General features: G+C 41.5%; 1 pseudogene; it reads left to right on the forward strand.

Annotated features, from left to right (window-relative positions):
- The first annotated feature begins 3,731 nt into the window (after window positions 1–3,731).
- On the forward strand, window positions 3,732–3,849 carry LOC145402781 (5S ribosomal RNA; annotated as a pseudogene).
- Window positions 3,850–12,713: the final 8,864 nt, after the last annotated feature.

The following is a 12,713-nucleotide window of genomic DNA, read 5'->3' on the forward strand; positions in this document are numbered from 1 at the left end:
TTGTTTCTCTTTCACTAGAAACAATTCCCGGCTATCGTCTCGCAGCATTGCATATGTGCCGGGTTATACGAGACGAAACACAGATGAACCCCCAAGAACGGTTTATAAAGGATACCTACCCCTTGAAAGAGAGAGAGAGAGAGAGAGAGAGAGAGAGAGAGAGAGAGTTTGGTGGACCGGTCTTATTGTTTTTTAATATTAAAGTTTTAGACAAAACATCTGTTAACCCTTGAATATTCTCTGCTGATGTGTCTGTTTTATTCTAGGTAACATCACACGATTGCACTCGACGAGGTCTAAGCGAAATCAACAGGGTAGCAACGCAGGATGCTCTTCCCCGTTCTCGAGTCCTTCTGCTAACAAGTTGTACAGATACCTGAGTAGACATTACTTGACAGGAAAAAAATACCTGAAGGATACACACACACACACACACACACACACATTCATAGATAGATAACACTGTGTAACAAAGAATTTATTTATTCAATTTTGGGGGTCTTGTTAGACTCAGTTTTCCACGCTGAATCCAGTGGTGTATGTATTGTTTGTCTGTCCCTAGGTTTTTGTCAACAATTGGGAATTGTTTATTTCCAGCCTTGTTACCGCGCGCCGATGTAATGGTTGACGTGAAGACTGACCATGAGGACATCGTTGATGACAAAGGGGAAAATGATGATGAATCGTGTACTGGAGAATGTTACGGAGACACTCCACACTTTCCCAGTCAGCAAAAACTGGATGACTTGGTCCAAGGTTTAGGACTCACCAAGTCCAACGCTGAGCTGCTGGCGTCACGTATAAGTGAATGGAGCTTGTTGGATCCCAGTTGCAAGTTGAGTTATAGAATCGCCACGGCAAGTTTGCATCCTTCTTCAAATTTTGTGAAGAAACCTCATTGTGTTATTGTTTTGATGTTAAGGGTTTCTTCCAAGCCATGGGAGTGGATTACAAGGCCTCAGAATGGCGACTTCATAGACAGTTCCGTGAAGAGCCTAAAAGCTGTACCTTTGCATAACGGCAACAAACTCCCATCAATTCCAGTTGCACATTCTTTGGATATGAAAGAAGGCTATGAGAATGTGAAGATTGTCTGACAAAGATCAAGTACTCAGATCAAAATTGGGAGGTTTGTGGAGATTTCAAAATGATTTCGTTCTTACTTGGAAAGCAAGGCGATTATACGAAGTACTCATGTTTTTTTATGCTTGTGGGACAGTCAGAGAGATGCAGAACATTTCGTGAGGAAAGACTGGCCTGTCAGGGAGAGTCTCACACCAGACTCGTGCAGCGTTCTGAGAGCTCCGCTGGTCTCCATAGAGAAGGTATTGCTACCTCCGCTACACATAAAACTTGGTCTTGTGAAACAATTCGTGAAAGCCAACTGCAAGGGTGGCTATGTGTTTCTGCATATCCGATCAATGTTTCAGAAGCTGAGCGTGGCAAAGGTGACGGCTGGCATATTCGCCGGGCCGCAAGTTCGAAGAATGCTTGCAAGTCGTGAACTCCATGGTAAAATGACCGATGATGAAGAGCGCACTTGGAATGCTTTCAGAGGGGTTGTGGAAGGATTTCTTGGCAACCAGAGGAGAATAGATTTCGCACAGCTCATCGATAACCTGATCGGCGCATTCCTTCGGCTTGGATGCAGAATGTCAATCAAATTGCACTATCTGCATTCCCACCTTGATTTCTTCAAAAGAAACTTGAATGCAGTCGGCGAGGAGCATGACGAAGAGTTCCCGCAGGACATTCTGCTGATGAAAACCAGATATCAGGGCAGGTGGAACGAGGTGATGATGGGCAAGTGCGATTGGGGATTGTTGCGCGATTGTCATCACAGCTAGAGAAGAAAGTCAAGATCAAAAGTGCATTCTAGATACTATGTGTCTTGCATTCCTTGTGATGTTACTGTTTGCTCATTCTCTATTTATATTCATAATATACACCCAGAAATACATAAATTCTTTGACATTCTCAACATTCTCGAAATGATAACAAGCTGCAGTTCCTGTCCTTGTACGATACATGTGTTGCTGCATAATTCCTGTAACTCTAGATTTACACAAAAACAAATATCATGTTCGGAATCTACGCATTGACATTTATCAGAAATACCGTAAAAATCAACATGAACAAAAAATTGGTTTAAATTTGTTACACAGTGTAATTAGATAGATAGCCAGAGATACGTAGATAGATAGACAGATAGACATATACATGTTTTGTGTCTGCCTGTCTGTTAGTCCCTTACAGAATTTAAGAAAGAACTATCTAGAGGGCTCCAAAGGGATTTAGCAGGGGTAAATTTCCATGAGGAATTTGATAGTAATATAAAGTTGCAAAAGTGACTCTCATCATGGCCAAAAGTTGGTCAACATGGTGAAGCTGAGTTCCTTCCACAACCATGTTAGTATTACAGTTTAAACTAGACAGCCATTCAGTGAAGCACATCTCTCCGACACGGACAACGTAATTTCTAAACCACTCATCATAATAGGTTAACTTTTTCATCACTGGTTAGTGTTTCACGAAAGATGTTTTCCGGATCCTGAATCAATTATATGATCCGGATCGGTCCCAAAAGTAAATCGATTGTTCTCTGGGACATGGGCTATCTACCCACCAAATTTGGTCCGAATCTCCCACTAACAGACAAAAAAACTAACTGGGTGAAAACATACTGTCCTTGTCGAAGAAAATAATAATGGTGGAGGTTGGTGGTCGGGTGGGTAGTGAGATGGACAGACGGATGGATGGACGGGTGGATGGATGAATGGGATAGGCAGTGTGGGCGGGCAGGACTTGGTGGGTGTGTAGGTGCGGTGGGACAGGGTGGAGCAAAGTGGGTGGGTGAGCTGCTGGACAGGTTGAGAGGGTCGGCGGATAGGCTGGTAGGGTATATGGGTGGTTGAATGGACATGATGGATGGATGGGCAGGGTGGGTGGATAGACGGGCAGGATGGATGGGTGGGTGTATGGGCAGGAGGGAAAGGTGGGTGGGTGGGTGAGTGAATGGGCAGGTGGCAAAGGTGGGTAGATGTGTGGGTGACCATGGTGGGTGAGTATTTGAGTGGTTGGAATATAAATCCATGGTATAAATAGCTAAATGGTAGAAGTAGGTCCAAGAGGAAAATATTCCTGGGAAAATGGGCCTAAAGGGGAACATAATTTCACTGGATCAAATGGAACCATGGAAGCCATCTCCCACAGGGCAGTGGCCTCCCAGGGATCCAAGCATTGCCATCATATACGCTTATACTGTATATATTTTATTATTATTCTGGCAATGCCAGGAACCCTGCTTGTGTGTGTGTGTGTGTGTGTGTGTCTATATATATATATATATATATATATATATATATATATATATATATATATATATATATATATACACACACTAGCAGGGTTCCTGGCATTGCCGGAATAAAAATTGTATATATATATATATATATATATATATATATATATATATATATATATATATATATATATATATATATATATATATATATATATATATATACACTAGCAGGGTTCCTGGCATTGCCGGAATAAAAATTGTATATATATATATATATATATATATATATATATATATATATATATATATATATATATATATATACACTAGCAGGGTTCCTGGCATTGCCGGAATAAAAATTATATATATATATATATATATATATATATATATATATATATATATATATATATATATATATATATATATATATATATATATACGTTGAGTACACCGCTTCCCGTCCGATCAGCGAAGTTAAGCAACGTTGGGTCTGGTTAGTACTTAGATGGGTGACCGCCTGGGAACACCAGATGTTGTTGGCATCCCTACGTGTCAAGTGGGGTTGGTGGAGGATTAGTGCCCCTCCCTGTAAAACAATTAACTCTAAGCCCTTGGCCACCCCGTCTGGGATACATGGCGTCTGGCAATGAATGAATATATATATATATATATAATTTTTACTCCGGCAATGCCAGGAACCCTGCTAGTCTGTAAATATATATATATATATATATATATATATATATATATATATATATATATATATATATATATATTATCTTCATCATCAGCCTTTTGAGTATCCACTGCAGGACCGGCCTATCCCGACCGAAGTCGGGACGATACAGCCAATGTATCTCTACCAAGTGGCTTAGGCTGTATAGTAGAGATTGTATGTAGGGTGAGAAGTGCTTGTAAATGTAATTGTCGTGTTGGAGTGGCTTTGGATGTGTGTGTAGTCTGTGAACTAAGTGTAATCGGCCCGTGCAAGCCGACTAGGTGCAAGCATACTTTATAGTAAGCGACACTGGTTCAACCACAGCATCCCTGGTGTCCGCCAATGTAGTACGTGGGCGGGTGAACACTCCCAAAGTTTATTACCCTGACGGGCGCAAACCCTGGCTCACCCATGTACGAAACGCGCACTCCACCACTGTACCACAGAGGCTCCATATATATATATATATATATATATATATATATATATATATATATATATATATATATATATATATATATATATATATATATATATATATATATATATATATATATATATATATTTATTTATTTATTGTATTTATTAATTAATTTATTTATTTAATTATGCGAGAAAGAAGGAACCAAAGGCCACGAGCCCGCAATAACTGTTCCTTCCAAGAGAAAAACAAAAAATAATACAAAAGAGAACCAAATTCAAGATTCGATCATTTCGAGATGCCTGGACATACTGCGTTTAAAAGACTGGAGATCACAGGAAGTAGGAAATACTGACAGAGGGAGACAGTTCCGGACTTGACCTGTTGCATAAATGAAGAGCTGGGAGTAACGGTTAACTCTTGCATTAGAGAGTTGGAAAGAAAAAGGATGAGAGTTTGCTGCTAGACGGGTGCTACATGCCCATCGTAGAGGTGGAGGGATGCGTGCAGACAGTTCAGAGGAGCAGTGGCCATTGAAGCAGCGAGAGAAAAGAGATAAAGATGCAACAGTGTGGCACAGAGACAGAGGTTGAAGGGAGTCAGTAAGAGGAGGAGAGTTAATGAGACGAAAAGCCTTTGACTCCACCCTATTGAGAAGAGCAGTATGTGGGGAACCTTCCCACTCATGAGAGTTGTACTCCACACAGGGGCAGATAAAACCCGTGTATAGAGTCAACAATTATGCAGAGGTAAAGAAGGAATGGAGTCGGCTTAGCACACCTAATCTCGTGAAAGCAGATTTTACAAGAGATGCACTATGGTCTTTCCAAGACAAGTCCCGAGTAAATGAAACCCCAAGCATGTTCAAGGATGATGCAGGATTAAGCTGATTATTATTGAACATTAGTGGGTATACCCATGGAAGATTTTGTCAGGTTGATAGGTGCAAGAACTGAATCTTTGATGAATTAAAAACAACAAGATTATTATTACCCCAGTCAGAGATACGAGCCAAGTCAGACATTAGGTGCACCATAGCCTCATCCCTTGGTTGTTGAAGTAACTGCCGAGAAGGGAGTTGAGGGAACCAAATGGAAAGGTGAAGGGTGGAGTCATCAAGATATGAGTGGTTAGGGTTAGATGTACAGCCTAGAAGGTCATTGATGAATAAAAGGAAGAGAGTTGGTGATAGGACAGTACCCTGAAGAACACCACTGTTGATAGATCTAGGAGAAGAACGATGGCCGTCTACAACAGCGGTATAGAACGACCAGAAAGGAAGCTAGAGAAGAAGGCAGAGATAGAAGGATAGAAACCGTAAGAGGGCAGTTTGGAAATCAAAGATTTATGGCAGATTCGATCAAAAGACTTTGAGATGTCAAGTACAATGGTAAAGCTTTCGCCAAAGTCACGAAAGGAGGATGACCAGGAGTCTGAAAGGTAGGTGAGAAGATCGTCAGTGGAGTGTCCCTGACGGAACCCATACTGACGATCAGAAAGCAGGTTGTGACAGGAAAGATGCTTTAATATTTTTCTATTAAGAACAGACTCGAAAACTTTTGAGATGCAGGATGTTAACCCGCCCCATCCCGACCACTTTCTCACCAATGATACCCCCCAATCCCGACCATTTTTGGGCCCAAATTTTTTTTGCTAAAACTTTCGCTTTTGGTCAGAAACAATGGTCAGTCACAAAGAAATTGTTCCCCGGGGTCCATAATTGCCCTAAACAGGTATGCCTTGGTCACACCTGGCACTGTGTTCTCTGTAGGTGGTCTGAGCCTCTAACGTTTTCTATGGTATTATAAGTCTGGGAAACCAATGAAAGTAAGTAGATATGTATTTATTACAAACATAAAAACATGTGATAAAAGAGTAAATTGGATTTTATACAAAAATAGAGCTGAAATAAGCATTGTACCATCGTGCGAAACGAGCAAAATCAGGCAGACTGGTCACGATGAATCGCTAACATTCGAAAATCATGATACATATCATTTTTTTTACTTACATAATACTTCTACAATAACATTATACCATTTTACATTTTATTGAACTGTTTTTACGTATTCACAGGCCTTTCGATAATATTTAGCGTAATGTTAGCGCTTATTTACGTAGTGAGTGAACTCGCTGTGACTGTTGTTTCAACTCGTATTGTGTTTTTTCTACTTACATAATACTTTCCTAATAACATTATACACTTTTCAACTTTATAGAACTGTTTTGAGATAATTTCAGGCCTTACATAAATATTTAGCGTAATAATAGCGCATAATAACACACATGGTGAAGTCGCTATGACTACTATTTCAACTTACAACCTATTTTTTTACTTATATAATAATTCTCCACTAACATTGCACATGTTTACACTTGATATAATTGATATCACATAATTTCAGACCTTACGATTCAACTGAGCGTCATATTAGCGCGTACTTACACAGTGAGTGTTATCGCGATATCATTTGTTTCATCTTACACTAGTATTCAACTTATAAATTACCCTACTACTAACATTACAACAAATTCCACTTTATATAATTCCTGTCACATACTTACTGACCAGAATGTTCTACTGAGCGTAATATTTTCGCAGATTTACACAGTGGGTGTACTCGTGACATCAATTATTACAACTTACACTATTTTTCAACTTATACGTTTTATTCATGCTAACATTACACCCATTTCCACTTTATATTCTTGCTATCACATATTTACTGACCAGAGTGTTATACTGAGCGTCATATTTTCGCAGATTTATACAGTGGGTGTAGTTTTCATATCACTTCGTTCAACTTACACTATTTCTCAACTTATACATTACTTTCCTGCACACATTACACCCGTTTCAAGTTTATATAAGACTTAGCACATACTGACTGACCTTACCATTATACTGAGCGTCATATCGCCATCCCACACAGTTTCAGTAGTGTAGGAAGTTATGGTACTCTCTGAAACATGGCTGAAGGCACAACGCAACATTGGTGGTGGTGGGGGAGGTGGAGAGTGGCGCCTTTCATCACTCGCACTTCTCTTCCCTCCCCCTTTTCCTTTACCCTTTCCCTTCCCTTTCCTTCCTTTCCCCACATCCTGGGGCTGTGTGGAGGAAGTTTGGGAATGTTGTATGGCGAAAGACGTGCTGGGGAGTGGCTCCACCTCCTCTCCCCTAGGCCTACATGCATCACGTGCTCGTGCTGCCTCCCTCACACCACTTTCCCTTTCACCCCGCACTCCCACCACACCACTTTCGCCTTCCCCAGACAAAACACTAGGCCATACTTTATTTGCCTTCTCGCCCCACCTTCTGATCCTCGGGGTGAGATTTTTTCCTTCCCCAACCAAGAGGCAACATCACGTCCTAAGCCGCCATCATCGTCATCGTCCTCATCCTCGTCCTCATCAGAATCTCTCTCTAGGGGATGGAGAGAGGTCCATGCAGGTGTTTTGGGTGCAGGCTGGCCTTCCCTTGCCTTACGATACGTGACATACCGCTTTTTCCGGGGCGAAGGGACCTCCTCATCACTACTTGTTATTTCCTCCTCAGGCTGCACATAATCTCGATCCACCACATCATCATCAAGTGGAGAATCACTATCTCCAGTGAAGGCATCCAGGGCGGATTGTATTTCGTCGTCTGAGAGACCTTTACACGCCATGTCTGACCTGGGTCACTGCTAACAGGTGAGTGACCGAGACAAGGGCGAGCACAGGTCACGCGGGGTCTGGGATGCTGCCCGCCTGGCGGCAGGTAGGGGAGGCTTGGGTACGTGGGCGAATCGAAAATCTCGTGCGAATTTTGAAAATTGTGGAAATTATGAACCTTGCAATTGCAGGACGTTGAAGTATGTCAACGGGATTGGCAGTGACATAACGTGAGGACGTGGAAGTACGTCGACGGGACGCCGCGGGTTAAAGTAATTGGACGATAGTTAAGAGGGCTGGGAATGGTCGCCCTTCTTTGGGACTGGCTGAATGAGAGCAAACTTCCAGCAAGAAGAAAAGATACAAGTTGACAGACAAAGGTGAAAGAGTTTACCTAGGCAGGGTGTTAGCACAGAAGCACAGTTCTTGAGAACAGCAGGAGGGACTCCATCAGGCCCATATGCCTTGCTAGTACTGAGGCCTGTGATGGCAGAAAATACATCAGCTGAAGAAATTTTAATGTCAGCCATAAGGAAGTCAGAGGGGGGAAGTGACGAAGGAACAGCACCTGAATCATCTAAGGTGGAATTGGAGGAGAAAGTCCAAGTGAAGAGATCTGTTTTATCAGTAGAAGAAATAGTTACAGAGCCATCAGAGTAGAAAAGAGGAGGGAAGGATGATGAGGTAAAGTTATTAGAAAATTTTTTGGCAAGGTGCCAGAAGGAGAGGGAAGAATTCGAGTTGGAGAGATGAGAGCATTTAGTACTGATGAAATTATTTCTAGCAGAGCGAAGAACAGACTTAGCACGATTCCGGGCAGAAACGTACAAGAGATGTGATTCAGGGGTAGGTTGGCTCTGGTGCCTTTTATAGGCCCTGTCCTTGTTGCGGACAGCATTAGAACAAGAGTGATTAAACCAAGACTTTCTTGTATTAGTCAGAAGATATGAGAAAGGAATGTATGCTTCCAAGCACGAGAGAATAACCTCCATAATGCGCAAGGCACACTCAGATGGCTCACGGCCATGGAAGCAATAATCGTTCCAGGGAAAATCAAAGAAGTACTGCCTGAGGGCCTCCCAATCCGCAGCTCCAAAGTGTCACAGGCAACGTTTCTTTGGAGGGTCCACAGGCTGTACCGGAATGATAGGACAGGTTAAGGTAATATAGTTGTGATTGGAGGAGCCCAACGGAGAGAAAATATTAACAGTGTAAGCAGAAGGATTAGTTGTAAGGAAGAGATCAAGTATGTTCGAGCTCTCTCTAAGGCGGTCAGGGATATGGGTAGGGTGCTGTTCAAGCTGCTCTAGGTCATTAAGGATAGAAAAGGTGTATGCTTGCTCACCAGGTGGATCAGTGAAAGGAGAGGAGAGCCAAAGATGGTGGTGAACATTGAAATCTCCTAGAATGGAGATTTCAGAGAAAGGAGAAATGAATAGGATGTGTTCCATCGTAGAAGTAAGATAGGCAAAGAATTTTTGATAGTAGAATTAGGAGATAAGTAAACAGTGCAGATATACTTAGTTAGAGAATGACAGGAAATCCGAAGCCAGAGTGTAGAGAATTCAGAAGAAATGAGTTCAGGAACATGAGAGCAAGATAAGTTGTTGCGTATATATACACAACACCCACCTTTGGCTTTGAAATGAGTATAGAGAAAGTAGGAGGATACAGGAAAGGGTATGCTGTCAGCTGCCTCAGACAGCTGAGTCTCAGTTAGGAAAAGAAGGTGAGGTTTGGAGGAGGAGAGGTGGTGCTCAACAGAGCGAAAGTTGGAGAAAAGGCCACGAATGTTGCAGAAACAAAGAAGAAGTGAGTGAGACAGTGGTTCCAGGCAGCTCGAGTCATCACCGGGAGAGGATCGGAGGATGGGGGCATTTATGGTCCCTACCCCTGGGGACTCCAAAGCTATGTGCTGTGAAAAAGCCATGATTTTTTAAATTTTGGAAAGAGAAGTGTAGTGTGTACTGTGCATGTAGTTAGGTGTTGATAGTTAGAGAAACTTGTATTGGAGAGCATGCTGGCCTACTCTCTGTGTTACTGAGACACTGAAAAAGTTAAAAAAAAAAAAAAGGGGGATGGTCGGGAATTAGTCCCGAGGGCTGATGAATCAGGAGCTCCAGCACTCCCTGTCATCAGCTTTCCATCCACCTTGGGAGTACTGCCCTGTTCGACTGGCGCTACAGTCGATACGGTAGAGAGAGAGAGAGAGAGAGAGAGAGAGAGAGAAAGGTGGCCTGCAGTCCTACCGGATCCAGGTTCAAATCCCCGCTGGGGCAGGGAACAGTTTAAGGATTTGAATTTCACTAGTTCAGACTTTACTGATCTACCAGAAGACTGGCCAACATGTCGTAAAAATACCTCCACTAATACCAATACACCAGTCCTATATGAGACAGCCCTAGCATGTATTCAATATGGACAGTGGGTGTTAGTGCCGAAGTGGTGACATGAAGAGGTATATGGTATGTAGGAGGACTACTGGGCCTTGGTAGCAGGCTGTGAAGCCTATGCCCAGAGTTGGACACATAAAATATATATATATATATATACAGTTTTTATATTGCCAGACGCCTCAATCCCGTAAGGGGTGCCCACAAAGAAATGATCCTCATATATATATATATATATATATATAGATAGATAGATAGATATATATATATATATATATATATATATATATATATATATATATATACATATATATATATATATATATATATATATATATATATATATATATATATATATATATATATATATATATATATATATATATATATATATATATATATATATATATATACAGTTTTTATATTGCCAGACGCCTCAATCAGGTAAGGGGTGACCACAAAGAAATGACCCTCATATATATATATATATACAGTTTATATATTGACAGACGCCTTAATCCCGTATGGGGTGCCCACAAAGAAATGACCCTCATGTCGCCCTGTCCAATGCCACTTCACTGCCTTGCTCCCAGTTCACAATCCACTCTCATATACCTCTTCATTCCATCCCTCCATAACATTCTCAGCCTCCCCCTCCCTCTCCCCCCCTCCCCGTCTCACTCGCATACACTCTTCTCGTTAGTCTGTCGCTCTCCGTCCTCTCAACATGGCCAAACCACCTCAGTGTATTGCCCCTAATGCTTTCTATCAAATACAAATCCAAACCACAATGCTCCTTCACTTCCTAGTTTGTGAGTCTATCTCTCCATATATCTCCACATGCTCCTCTCAAGTAACTCATTTCCACTGCTCTTGCTCTTTCCAACTAGATCTAAGCTTCACTTCCATATGTTAGAGTTGGTATCAAAATACTGCAGTTCAGCAACATTTTTACTTCCATGTTTCTTATCACTACATTCAAAGAACCAGCAACCTGTCCTTCTTGTTTTACCCTTGTAAGCACTTCACCCTCCAAACTTCCATCCTTACTCGTCACTCTACCCAAATACATAAATGCAATCACATTTTCAACTTCCTCATCATTCAACATCACTGTACATCCAGTGACTTCATTTCTCTCGAGGATCATAAGTTTACTCTTCACTACATTCACTTTTAGATTCCGTTTCTCACACACACTTCAAAACTCATTCACCAAGCCTTGCAGTTCCCCTTCATTTTCATCAATAATACAGTATCATCTGCAATACAACAGTACAGTGAGTTTCTAAAAGCAGCCCTCACTCATTAGGGATGCTCCAACATCCACTGCCCTACCTTGTATCTCAATTATAACCCCATCCATATGCAGACTGAAAACCATGGAGGCAAGACACTGTAATAATGGAAATTTTTAACCCCTCACGTTCCGACCACTTTCGCACCTCTGACACCTTCCAGTCACGACCATTTTTGGAAAAAAAAATTTTTAGCTAAAACCTCCGCTTTTGGTGAGAAACATCGAAAATTCATAGAGAAATCGCTCACCTGAGGTTTAAAATACTCGATACAGGTAGGAGTACCTCCTTACCTTACAGGGTTTTCTATCAGGCTGGCTGCAAAGAAAACGAGTTCTATGGGAGGATAACTATTCCACACCACTCCTAAACGGTATTTATTTATTTATTTGGTACGAATTTATATGTAGTATGAGAGTATATTGGTTTTCAAACAGTGATATAGGCATTATACGCATTGTTTCACTCACTAACTCATCACCATTCCTGACCTTCTTTTGCCACATTACCCGATCATCATTTCTGACTGTTTCTTCCTCTAATGCTATGTAAACTTTGTCCTCCACATTGTCATCGATTGGGGAATCACTCTGGCCCTGAATGTCTTTATTGGCCAGGTCACTGGTAACAGGTGAATTGCCAAGACAATGGCATGTGGGGGGGGGAGGTTATGTGGTGTAAGGCATTGTCCCTGCTTGACATCTTGTAGAGGAATAGAGGAAGGTGTCCCACGTATATGTACGAAAAATCACGCGCGAAAATTGAAAATTGAGCAAATTAGGGACCTTGCAATTGCAAAACGTACCAGTACGTCGACGGGACTGGCAAGTGCAAAATGTTGCAACGTACCCATACGTCGACGGGATGTCTCGGATTAAATACCGCCACTCACCAGGATAATAACGAAAATTTAGATGTCACC

Source organism: Coenobita brevimanus, chromosome 58, assembly GCF_032717465.1.
Source record: "Coenobita brevimanus isolate Jiangsu-jjx chromosome 58, ASM3271746v2, whole genome shotgun sequence".
Classification (NCBI taxonomy): Eukaryota; Metazoa; Arthropoda; class Malacostraca; order Decapoda; family Coenobitidae; genus Coenobita; species Coenobita brevimanus.